Raw genomic sequence first — 13764 nt, 5'->3', positions numbered from 1 at the left:
CACGAAAATATAAGGATCACACGTACGACGTTACGTCTGCCTACACGTTTTCCTTATCTACTGCGCAAGCCTCTTAGACACCGTGCATATACATATTATCCATGTGTGTATACATTTTCGAGAGGTGAAAAGCTTTTCTAGATACGAATTTGTATGCGAACTAACATTTCTTGCAAAGATACATCTTTGCAGTCTTTGTTCACTCCGGTCGAAGTTTTAGCAAAAGAGCACTATCGAGCAACCTCGTAGATTCGTCGCGAATATAATTAAAGTACATGCGACACACAATAGAATCTCAAAGTGAGACTTTTGTAATTCAGCAACCTCAGGGGAAACTGCCGACGTCGTCATCATCTTGTCTAAGAATGATACACTTGTTCAATGGCATCGCTCGATGAAAACATTACACTGACATTTAATAATCGTGACGTGCGTTTGTTATTTTATCGCCCACGTTGAGAGTCTCTCTCTCTCTGCGTTAAATCAACTTCGCAATTTTCGCATCGTCGCAAGATTATTTGCGTTATCAGTGTCGGTATTTTCCTCGACAAACTACGATTACATCGACAGCCCACGATTACGTCGACAGCTAAGTCATGCGCAAGTTTCAAGGATAGTCAACCAATCAATGTTCTGTTGATATTGATTGGTTAATGCGAGTAATTAATAACAAACGATAGTGCATCGCAACATGCTGTTACAAGTGCACATAACATTTTGCGATGTCATGTCTAAATTAATTAATTTAAATACAGCATCGCTTTAATGTACTGTGCAATGCATGGGCTAATTAGAGAGCCAAACTGTACAACAGTATTAGAAATTATTGTAATTTTAATGATTTTTGTTCTACAATGTCAAAGAAGATAAATATTTTTCACATAATTTAACAAAATAACATATAATGCTATTAAAATTTGTGAAAAATGTGTGAGAGAAAAAGACAAAACAGTGCTTCTCTTCTTGTGAAATAAATTTTAAATAAATACCTCTAAAAACCAATCACAATAAATTTAACAACCACGATAATACATGTTACGACAGTACAGCAATATTGTAATTATATCAAACAACGTACCGAATAATTAACTATTTAAATGCAGTAATGCGTAAATGGACTATAAAATGAACCGACAAAGCAGCATCCACAAATATTTCTATTTGTTAAATATCAAGAGCAATTAATCGAATCGAAATGAAAAGTACGCTGCGAATATGATTTCTAAAAGTTATATTTTATTTTCATCAGAAAAAGACGTGGGGAACCGCATAGAATGCAACTAGTAACGTTACATTGTTTTTTGTAAAGACTACAGAAATGCAAATAAATGTAAAAAACAGATCGATAAACAAGCGAAATTTTTATAAATCCTCAAGGAAAATTCCATCGAGGTACATCGGTTTTTCCAATAAAAAAGAAAAGAGAAAAGAAATTAGAATATCGAGGAACGTTTGAGGATGCGGGGGATATCCATTTAATGTCTGATATGTTAGGGAATCGCGACCGGAATGACAAAGTACTGAAAGTTAATTAATCGGAGCAAAGCGCGGTCAATTATTCATCGCGATACTTCGATGAATCAACTCTCCGTTGTAGCCATGCCATATTTTATTGTTGTACAAGCCGGTTACAAATCTGTCATTTAGCACAAATATTCTTATATTTGCGAACCACGACAATGTCGTGACGACATATTTATGATGCTCGCTGCACATCTAAATTACCCAATGAAGATTAATTTCGCGTATCCACGACGGATCACAAGAGGCAATTTAAAGGCTTGAGCGTCTATTACGGCCTAATTTCTTAGAAGGTAATTATCACGTCGTACCACATACTCGAAGAGACGTATGAATTATTGCATGAACAAGGAACGTCGTTAATGAAGATGGAACGTGATGCGAGATTGTAATAACGAATGTTTTCTGATCTCTCTTTCTGTATTTCTCTTGCAAAACTGAAACTTCTGCATGGTTCAAGTTCTTAAGGTGTAGAATACTTAAGGTGTAGAATACTTAATGCCGAATGTGATGATTTAACTTTGGAATTAAATGCATTTAATATACATAAGAAAACATGTATCACGTGTATCAAAGTTTGACAGTTATATATATATATACATATATATATATATATATATATGTATATATATATATATATATGTATATATATATTTATTTATTTATTAGTTTACTTTATTAGAGGCAGAATAAAAGATAAAAAGATTTAGATTCATATCTATTACATCCATGAAAAACCGTTTTTTTCATTAACATCTCGAATCGCATATTTAGATCGATACTATGATTAATGTAGAAGACTTATCAGTTTTGACAGTTTTGACAATGATCCCGCAATTGTTTAATGTTCCAATGTCGGATTTGCTTTTAATTACTTATGCAATAATTAATTATCGTTGAGCATAAATTCTGGGTTTAAAATTTATCGATCAAACAACGTGACATAAGATCAATAAAGAATATAAATAAAATCAAAATATTTCTCGTTAACAAAATGTAGTATATATCAATAGATTATTATATTATATAAAATATTATATTGTAAAAAGAGTAACTTATTACAGAGTATTCGCAGTAAATCATTTTGACTTAATTATCCGACCATTTATCAATCACTTTTGACTTCCGGAACAAACCGGTATCAGCGCGCAAATGAAGGCAATGTAATTAATCACATACATCACTCTATTAAAATCTTCGTAATATCCAGAATATAATGCGAAAACATCTATTAAACTTTGGTTGGTGCTGCGCATAGTCGCAAAAAATTAATCAACAACGAGAGTTAATCGAGAGGCTTATTCGATCACGATCAAAATTAACGATTCCGCCAGTATAATAATCATCGAACGCGAATCGCGGAAAAACGAAGAATAAAACCACTCCTACGTACGGATCGGCAATTATTCTGATACGCATTCCTCCCGACCACGCTCTCTTCGCACCTTTTCTCTTATCATTTTTCTCAGGTATCCGAAGGAGCCATTTATCTTCTGGTAGAGAAGACGGGCAAATGAAGCGGTAAATTTAACGACGCGGAATTCATGCCAATTCCACGAAGTGCGGTGTTATGTATATGCGTACGACCGCGATTCGTTTCAATTGTTATCGCCCGCAGAATTATTCCGAGGGACGCAGCACGGATAAGCGGGGTTTCCTGACAGGATGAGGATAAACGAGAAACACGGAATAATGCTGGAGGATCCGCGGTTACCGAGAGAGAAGAAGTCATCGCGTAACTACAACGAAACTCGGGAATAGTTATGGATCTCCTCGAAATGATGCTTCCTCGTAGTTTTCAAACAAACCCATTACCGACGCTGATTTATTTCGACCAAACTTGAGTTTATTTATCGTATAAGATCCTCTACTGCAAATTTAAGGATTTTGAATTTAAACTTTTTTTTAGATTAAAATTTCTGCGAGAAATAAAGATACGTAATTAATCAAATAGAGATTACACGCCTACGAATATGCCATTATTACTCGTCGGAATATATTAACATTATTATTTTATTCTATTATTTTATCTGAGAAAAGAAAACGATGGAAAATGAAGGAAATAAAAATGATAGAAAAGAGAAAATGAAATGATGGAAGAATAAACGAACGACAATTTTATTTTGTTAAACTATACGCTTTTGATATGATAATAGGTTTTCATTGAAAAAATATGTTTATATAGCAATTGGTGAATGATACAAAAATAAAACATACATTTTCTTAAATTTCTATTTTGACATTTCTATCAAATTACACTGTAAAAAGTACTCATTTCAATTGAAATTAAAGATATTGTATAAAATAATATTGACATTTTATATGATATTTTATCCTTTATCTTAAAATATAACTATTTTGTATTGATACTATTTTTCGTTCTTTTTCGTCTACCAGAAAATCGTTTTAGAGATGGAAACATATGTGTATTTATTCCACCAGCTGTCGTGAATTCGCATTGGTAGATACAGAAAATCTGCTATCGCTTCGTGGAAATAAGTCTTCTTGCTAAATATTCGATATTTTCCGGAATACTCTGCAATATGTGACGGAAGTCATATGTCATTGTAAATATATTTTAGTAAGAAAAGCCCTTCGATAAGATTTCTTGATATTTCAGAGTATACTGCAATAAATATTTCATAATAATCAAGTTTAATCGAATAATTATTTTTATTATTATAATACATAAAAATTAAAAAGCAGGAAATATACAAATATACGTAGCATCTTTCTTACGCAATGCGAAATTTTATATCTTAGAATAATGGCTGCTTTTCTCTTTGATGTATGTATTTATTATGTTTGAAAACATTGTATAATAAAATATATAAAAATTTCTGTTCTAGAATTGTTCGTATCTAACAAATAATATTGAGTGAATAAAGTAGTTTTACTTCAAATTTCTTATGTTACTTCGCGAAATTGAGTTGAGAAATCGAGATACTTGCCAATGACAAAAAATAAAAATAAAAATAACAAATTCAATATTAAAGCACATAATTTTCAATTTAAAAAAATCACAGCTGTATTGCTGTAAAAACAATTTTTCCTTAGTACTTTTTTATATTATGAAAAGATACATCTATATAAAAAGCAGTTCATTAGCGAGCATACATTTCTTATAACGATTCAGCCGTTTTAGTATATTTAATTAACAGTCTGTCGATATCAAAACTTCAATTTCTAAAATTATATTAATTCAATTTTTCAACAAACGGCTACAGCAACAGTAAAAGTAAAAACAAGATTCGTCGAGAGAAACAAACTACGCGAAAATATATTTCATGAGAAATGCGGTAAGTCCGAGAAATCCTGAAATTTTCATACAGGAAAGAATTTATTATTGATAATTATATTAATGACTTTTATATACAAACAGTGAGATTCTCAGTAATGATAGTGATACACATACATACACACGTCTTTAATGAATTGCAATTTATATTAATGTACCTTGATATTATACACATAATATGAATTGGTATTTATATATGTCGGAAACTCTGAAATGAAAACGGAAATTAAATAAGAAAAGGTAAAATTTGTTAATTGAAATATTTAAAATTCTCGGGCATCTTTTCAAGAATAAAGGTATTCTTAAAAAATTCAAGATAGGTCAAGTTTGGAAAAAGTATACAATTAGAAAGTTAACAGTCGACGATTCTTAAACTTTGATTAAAAAAGGAGTTTTATTAAACTGGCGGAAAAAAAATTTCCATTTTCACAAGTTAGATTAAATTCTGACTGATTGAATAAGCAAATGAAGTAAAAATGGCTATCGAATCCTTCAGAATAAAATCAAACAGAATTTCAAACACTCCAATAAAATAATCACTTATACATATAGCTAAGAAAACACCGCACTTCTTCCACGATTGATTCTTCTAAGAAGAACCGTTTCATAGTATTTGCAGCAAAAAGAAGGCAACGGGAAGAGCAGTCAACTAATACAGTTCTTTCCTTTCATCTGTCCAAGTGACGTTCTACTCGACTCTCTGTTTTACTGTCAGTAAAGTACCTGCAAAACCATACCTTTTACTTTTTACCAATCCGATGACCAAGAAGATAGACAAGACGGTGATCTATCAGAATTGCAAGACTGCGGTTACCGACGTCTTTTAAGTTAACTGACACTGTTCAAGCCTTGCTAAATGTCACTGCATCTTCTCTTGCGGCCGTGACGTTTTGCTGGAGAGATGGAGGCATAATTGAATAGACGGGATACAGAGGGTTGGCAAGCCAAGGCAAGATGTTGGCAAACATGATTATGTTGATGGTATTCAGATTAAACGGGTAATGTAATGGCATTAACGCCGACCTGTCCCGACAAGTTGTTACGTATCGCGCCGAGTTTGTATAATGTGCGCGGATCCCAGGGTAGCTTCAACTGAAGATTACGCGAATGTTCGCGAATTATTCAGAATCGCATCCTAAGCCCGACAGTCTAATCCCGAAGTATACAATAGCGACGAACGCGATGTATGAACGATAAGAGAGTCCAAGAGTCTGCTTGATCACGATCGATAACGATCACCATGAATCGAGAGATGCTTATAATAGATGCTTTCAATGTTAAAATAGGGAACCGTGCATCAAGCATTAAATTAACATGAATATAAATATTTCAATACGTGAAATGTTGCAATACGTTTTTTCAATCAGCTGATTGGATTTAAAGTCAAAATCGCGGAGAAGGTTTTACGACGCGACGAAGATCGCCTGTCCGATCGTGGTTTGTTCAGCTTTAATTATAGTAGAATAATTTGCGTGATGATATAAATCAGAGAGGAGCAACGATAAATTTTAATATGCAAATTTGCGAAGATGGTCGTCCACGTGGCAATCGCGATATCAACGAGAGAAACGACGAAAGATAAATAGTGCAGCACACATCCATACACACACAATCTTCTGATATCGCGAGCTCGTTATCATATTGATGTGTTGGATGTAATCTGCTGCCGTTAGCTTCCACATGGAATGCTGTTATTCGACTTATTCCTGCGGCAATTTGAAGATATATTTCAAATTAAGCTCGAAATCTCCTACTAGCTGTCGTAACTTACGTGTCGTGACGGAAATTCTCGGAGAAGCAGAAGTTTTCGGATGGGAAATCTTACTATCGCTCAAATTTACGATGTTAGCGATTCTGCTGCGAGAGTAAAATTCTTTAACAGATCTTGTGTCTTCGCGAGAGAATAATGAACGCAATAAAAACAAGTCGTGCGCTATCTCATTTCTTCAAGTTTGTGTTAACTGCTTACAAGGTGACTTACAATTTGATAAAATTAAACGTTGTTTTTCTCATATACAATCATTAAGAATAAAATCAGAGATTTAAAATATTCTTTACATTATTAAAAACTAGCACACGTATTAATAATTACAGAAATAATTTTTTATTCACTGTGTATTCAGATAAAAAAATTTAATTAAACATTAGAATTTGAGTATCAGAATAATAAAGGAATGTGAATAAACAGCTAAGCAACGAGAAATTTTAATAGAAAACGTGAAAAACGTACTCTGATGCTTCATAATCCGATTTGCATCGCGAGATACCATGCAACTTTCGATTGGATCCTCAATTAATAACGAGCACTGTTGTCACCAGCGCATGTCCGCAGTCGTTATCAGTTAGCAATTAATTACTTCGTTCTGGCAAATGGGAATGATCGTTCTGTTGTAGCAGGCGTATTGTTAACGACGATAATTAATCCGACTATCGATCTCTACGATTGTTAATTGATGAACTCGACATTAGCCAGTACTTTCGCACGCCATCGCATAGCGTTACTCGCCCATTGGTTTAATTCATATTTAATGTACAACTGAATTCTATAGAAATTCTGTGTGAAATTCGATTCCTCGAGAAAGAATCGCATCGAGAGAAATATTCAAACGTAGTAAATACTCTAGATTGTTTAACATCTGTTGGATTTTTACGGATTTCTTCGTTCTTTATAGAGTTCTTCCGACGATGAAATATGTATTTTTCATTATAATTTTTTCCATTATAATTTCCATTATAATTTCCATTATATTTTTGTTTATCGACTTTTTATTGTACTTTTCATGTTTCTATTTATTGGCCTTTGCTCTTTCTCTCTCTATGTATTTTAAAAAATGTCTTGAAAGGAAATTAATAGTGTTTCCAAGAATTTGAATAACATAATTATTTGAGTAACATAATTATGGAGTTATATGTAAAACATTTCAAGACTTTAACAATTTAAACTTCAAGATTGAAAATGCATAAACTTCATTTTAATCAATAGTTAATTAAAAAGTATCAATCTCGTAAACGGAATTGATTAAGAAATTTCATTAATTATGGAAAAAATCTAAAAATAGAGTACTAATTTCATGAAGATTGTTAATTAAAAATTCACGCGTAAATGATTATTCGAAAAAAGTTAACATAGTGCACTTGTGCTTATACTTGCAACGCGTTTAATTGTCAAGCATGAGCATTCCGACAGATACAATATAACGAGAATTTTTTAATTTGATTTCTAGGATGGCGCATTTAGCGTCGCATTCATTGTGCAGGGAAATAGAGCTTCGCAATTTCGCATTAAAAAAAAAAGGACAAAGAAAGAATAGCTTAACTGCTGCACTTGGTAGTTTTTACTACTTTTGCAATTCATATTTCGCGGAGAAAGTCGCCAAGTCGTTATAAAAACTATGCACTCAGTTGTCATCGTAAAAAGAAGAAGAGCTGCAATAACGTTGCATTTAATATTGTTCATTGCGATTATCATTGCGATCGTGAAGATAATCCGAGTAATTTTTCAAGAGTACATAAATATCATTCTCTGCTTCCTAGATGCAAAATTCGATATCGATGGAGATTCAATTATCGAGAATATGTCTCGAAAATAGAATTAAATATACATCGATAAATGATGAATGTTCGTATCTCTAATTCATCCGGCATCAGAGCAATACGCCATTTATTTGCATGTATCTCGCGTCCCGTGAAACGAGCGTTCATTTAAAATACGGCTTGTATTGTTATCTCCCCGGGTATTAGCACCGTTCTTCTCTTACCGTTTTCTCTCTCGCTAACACCCGACAAATGCCCACGCTTAATTTCGCCGTTTTGCGAAAGAGATCCGGCACGACGCGATATTACGACTTCAAACAGCGTGAGCGAGGAATCGATATGACGAAACAAAAATAGAACTTAGCGCAAGGAGAGATATATACCGGCAATGCCAGATACGATCCTGGATGTAATAAAGTACCGCTGAAAAGTATCATCCCTCTTCTGCGCGCGACCATTACTCCTCTGAGAATTTAAAAGCGCTTTAAAGACTGCCGAGAGATTTAAACTCTTACATTATGAAAAAATCGCATGTATTATGCTGGCGAGCTTTAAGAGAAGCCTAGATCCTTAGAGACACCTGTGCGTGGCATTTCGATTGTTCGAGCACGAATGCAATGAAATCTTTCGGGACGACGTAACCCGGACGAATGAAAAAAAGAGAAAGACAGAGAAAGAGAATGCAAAATCGCTCGTTGTTTTAATGGCACGTTTGACGGCACTTACGATCGATCGCGGCAAAAATAGAGCGCGAAATTGATCGGTCCGTTTTTATTGCTTTCATATTCGCGGACCATCTGTAATCGTATACACATCATATCATTTGTTTACGATTTTACAAATATACGATTAAACTGCATTTTAACTCCTGTGAAGAGGTAAAGAAGAAATTCAATTTTTGTGAAGAGCTAAAGAAGAAATACAATTTTTGAGTAGTTGCTATAAAAATGTTAAAGAATTTATATAAAGCATATTTGTATAATTTAAAATAGTGAAAGAAGAAATTTGTGATGTTCTCTTTTTCCTCTCTTTTCCTCTCTTTTCCTCTCTTTTCCTCTCTTTTCTCTCTTTTCTCTCTTTCTCTCTTTCTCTCTTTCTCCCTGATATTTTATATTGTCTAAACTCCGATCACTGTGTGAGAAACAGCTCAAATTGCTCCATCACTCGTAGACTTCGCAGTAAATCTTGAAGCGCCGAATAATACATAAAGGCCACGGTGTTATATGGCATGCGAATTTTCGCAGGTGAACGCCATTCGTAAATATTCAAGCACATGTATATACTGTGTCTATTGCCGAGAATCGTCCAGAACTTTGACACAGAAAGAATATTTGCGAGGGAAGATATATCATTTTTACAAGGGGCTTTGCAAAGAGCATGCTATGCACGAAATGGAAAAGTGAGATAATCTCGGAGTGAAGACAAGGGATTAATAAAAAATTTTTCAGGTTTTCTTGAAAAAAGTAGTATCAGCGATGATAGTGCAATAAAAATCTGCAGTATCACCAGTTTAAAATAATTCATCATTATTGACATAGATATACTTTTACGATATTATAAATGTGTCAGAAAATTGAACACTAAACCCGGTTTACATCCTTTCTTTATTGCGTTAATAAGTCAAAGATATGATGAAGATGATGATTAAATGTAAGAATTGTCTTAATCTTTCTCCAAAATGTAATGAATAAATTAGACGTATTAAAGCATCACTCTTTCCATGATTGTTATTAATTCTTTTTAGACTTTACATTTTAGAATATAATTTATACCGTATAATTTATTTTAAATATTTGAATATAATGGATTATTTAATTTTTACTTCACCCCTATTTATATCTTTAATAATTTAAAAGAAAGAATGAGTTTAATTTGTTTTGTTGGTTGTTCAAAATAGTTTCTGCAGATGAAATGAGCGGCAAAACCAATAATTGCGATTCACGTTTTCGATTTTTATCTCTCTCCTTCTTTCTCTCTCTCTCCCCTATCATATCATAGCTTCCGAAACCGAGTATCTATAGAGTACTCAACTTGTTGACCCACTTGAGAGATTTGCTCCTATTGTCGTAGAACTACGCTGCAATTCGCGTTTGGTATTCGCTTCTGATTCCTAGTCGATCATGCTTCCCATTCTAACATTCTAAGAGAATTCATAATAGATTATGTGTTGCCAGTAGATGATGTGTTAGATAATCCTTATTCGAAATTTAAGGAAAATCCGACCTTTGTTTCAAACGAAACAGAACTCCTTCGCTTCACAAAGGGAATTTACTGTCAATTGTCAATAGGCTGCCTTTTAAAAAGAGAGACTTGCTTTTTTGCGCGAGAGTACTCTTCGAATAATAAACTACGTTCTGAGATTCTTGTTACGTTTTCCGCTTAAAATTTAACAACCGAGGCTTTGGATACTGACATTTTTTTGAAAAATTGCGACAATTTTACTTTTTATACTTGGCAACATAATTTTATATAGTTAATTATAAACAAATGCAAATTTTCGAAAAAGCCATAAGCAAAAATTTTATTCAACTAAAGTTTTAGTTGAATAAAAAATAAAATTAAAGAGAAAAAAATTGAATAAAAATTTCATTCTTTATTTGCATTTGTAAAGCCGATCGCTCAAAACTTATCAATTATTTTACCATCTTAACAGTTTTGTTTAAGTAAATTTGATTTTAAATTGTTCAAAGAAGAACAGAGAAACTAAAAAGAAAATGGAACGTAAAAACAGTGCACGATATTAGAATGCCAACGATTTTCAACCGTGATTACAAAACCCGATAAAAGAGCGAGGTATGTTCCTGCCCCAAGGGGCCTTCCACGGTTACGTTACATAAGAAATTGCGCAGTCACAACCACGTCGCAAACTAGATCAAATAAGAGAAAGGCGAAAACTCACCTCAACATGACGAAGTTCACTTTCCGCTTGTCTTCACACGCGACCCGCGTATCTCTACCACCGTAAACGGTACCGCGTTTCTTCGTCGATCGTCATCAATCGGTGCAACACCCTTCCCTTCTTCTCTTCCCGTCGCGAAGAAATCAAACGCGGAAACCGACCGGAAGAGTCTGATCGCGGAAACGCGATCACCACGATGCATCCACCCACGTCCTCGTCCTCGCGAGGGCGTCGTGTCGCGACACGATTTGTCGATCTTTGCGTTTTTTCGTTATCAACCGATGATGACAATAAGAGGGATGCACGCGGAGCGATGTTGTGTATGCTTCGTTCAGTGAGAAGGGCCAGACGAGCCGGCGCGCGGCGCAACTTACCCCACTCGCGGCTCGGAGCTGACTGAACGCGACCCCCGAGCGAGAGGGTGAGGGTGCGGGCAGAGAGTATTCGACGTGGGGCGCAGAGATCGACGCCAACACGCGAGATCGCGACCTGTCGCGGATACGAGGTGTTCTTATCGAGGCCGCTAGCGAAAAACACTTATCTTGAGTCTCTGATTTTCACCGACCGTGAAACGAACCGGGAAAGCGAAGCTTACCATTTCTAGCATCAACGACTTAATTGAAATCTCTTGTGCATTCGTAGACTTCAACGAATCGCCTCGAATTTCTCACTTTAACTTTGAACTCAAGAATATTAAAATTGACGTTTTTACCTGAAAATAGGATACGGCGAAGAATATATGCGAGTTTTACTTTCGTAAGTCTCTTAAGTGGAAATTATTTCCTATTTGAAAGATGTAACATAGTAAAGTCGTTAAAACTAGAACTTCTCTCATAACCAGAGAACATATGTATGATATTAAAATCGACATCACAAGAATATCGGTTGCTAAATGCATTTCGTTATCGTTGATATGCAAATCCACCTCTATGCATGCATAAACCGGAACAGTCGCCTGTCGCTTTTGTAATTACCGCAAATAGAGAAATGCTCTCGATGTATACTAGATTCGAGTAACTAACTGCAAACGATGCAACGGCACCGTTATGCGTGAATTAGCAAGCGTTTTAACGCTACGTGACATTTTTAGCGATCTAATATTTCCCGGTCTCTACGAAGCAACCCTTCGCTGATTTAATGAAATGCGCATTTGGCATAGCTTCAAAGAAATAAATTAAAGGCCCTCCGAAGTCCGACGCACAAGCGTTTTTCTGATGTTGGCAAAAAGAATTATTTATTTTCGCGCATATCCGAAGCTCTCGCGGAACTGCAAATTTTATTCCCTTGGCACGGAGAACACGGTTTCCTTGTGTTTACTTGCCGAAAAAAATAAAAAAAAAAGTTTAATCTCGGAAAAATATGTAACGTTACTCCAAAAATCTATTAAAGCTTACGAATCGAAAAAAAATACCTTTTCGCAGCCGGATTTACGCTTATCGTGTTCGAATCCATCTTCGACTGGATTCGTCACGTGTTCCAGGGAAAAGCACGCAACTATGCAATCGCAAGCGCGAAACAATGTCGGGGATAAAAATCCTCTTAAGTAAGCTCTTGCGTAAGCTCGAGTCCTCTCCCCCCCGTGCTTGCCATCGTAAAGAACCAAACACGCATACTTAGCATCCGGAGTGCGCCGTCACGCGAAAGTACGTCATCCGAAGTTTCCGCTCGTCGACTTCAATCTCATTATGCACCTTTTCCTCCTCTCCTCCTCCCCCCCCCTCTGCGGAGAAACAGCGACGTTACATGCGCTTCTATGCAGCAGAGGCGGGATTTGATTACATCTGTTGTCAGGTCTTCGTATTCACAAACATGCATGACGTATTCATATTTTTTTCCGACTGCAATTATGGTTTATACGCCTTTGCAGAAAAAGATTTTTCATCTTCGCTATTTTTCGGCTACAGATTTCCCGATATATCGCAGCTCCCTTCCATCATAGCTCCCATGTATGAAAATCTAAACATTCTAAATAAATTGATCTTGCATCCGAGTTTTCGGATGATGCATCCAGTCTGTCAACATTTGTAAAAAAAAAAATACTGCTGTTACTATTATCAGAAAGTTTTATTTTTAATCCTCTTTATTTAAACGAAAGCAAACATTACATTGCATTTAATATACGATGCATTTTATTGATAACATGTCCGGATGTTTCATTCTAGTTTTATTGCCGACACCGCCGATATACGCGTCAATTTATGGACATGCGGTATTCACTTTATGGACAAGCGCAACGGGCTTAAAATAATACAATAATAAAATAATAGAAGACGAAAAATAATAGAAGTAATAAAAAATAGACAATGGAATAATAAAATAATAGATATAATAGAATAATAGAAACGTAAAATAACAGGTAGATTGACACTGATGAATGCAGATATCTTTTTTTTTTCGACGAGAGAATAATACATAACTTTCGCATACGGTTCGTTTTTATTGACTCAACGCGATAATATTATAACGGACAGGAGGCAATATTTCGCGTGTCTTGTCGTAGGGATGAATCGAG

The 13764-nt window shown here is 34.9% G+C and overlaps 1 protein-coding gene across 2 annotated transcripts in view; it reads right to left on the bottom strand.

Annotated features, from left to right (window-relative positions):
* Positions 1–11632, bottom strand: part of LOC105252222 — a 31250-nt gene extending 19618 nt beyond the window's left edge. For both annotated transcript variants that reach the window (XM_011259521.3, XM_011259522.3), the window contains exon 1: positions 11253–11632. The gene's annotated coding sequence lies outside the window, so the exon portion shown is untranslated. The remainder of the gene's footprint in view (positions 1–11252) is intronic.
* Between the last annotated feature and the right edge of the window lie 2132 nt (positions 11633–13764).

Source organism: Camponotus floridanus, unplaced genomic scaffold, assembly GCF_003227725.1.
Source record: "Camponotus floridanus strain SB8 unplaced genomic scaffold, Cflo_v7.5 scaffold27, whole genome shotgun sequence".
Taxonomy (NCBI): domain Eukaryota; kingdom Metazoa; phylum Arthropoda; class Insecta; order Hymenoptera; family Formicidae; genus Camponotus; species Camponotus floridanus.
This window is presented reverse-complemented; position numbering and strand designations above follow the sequence as displayed.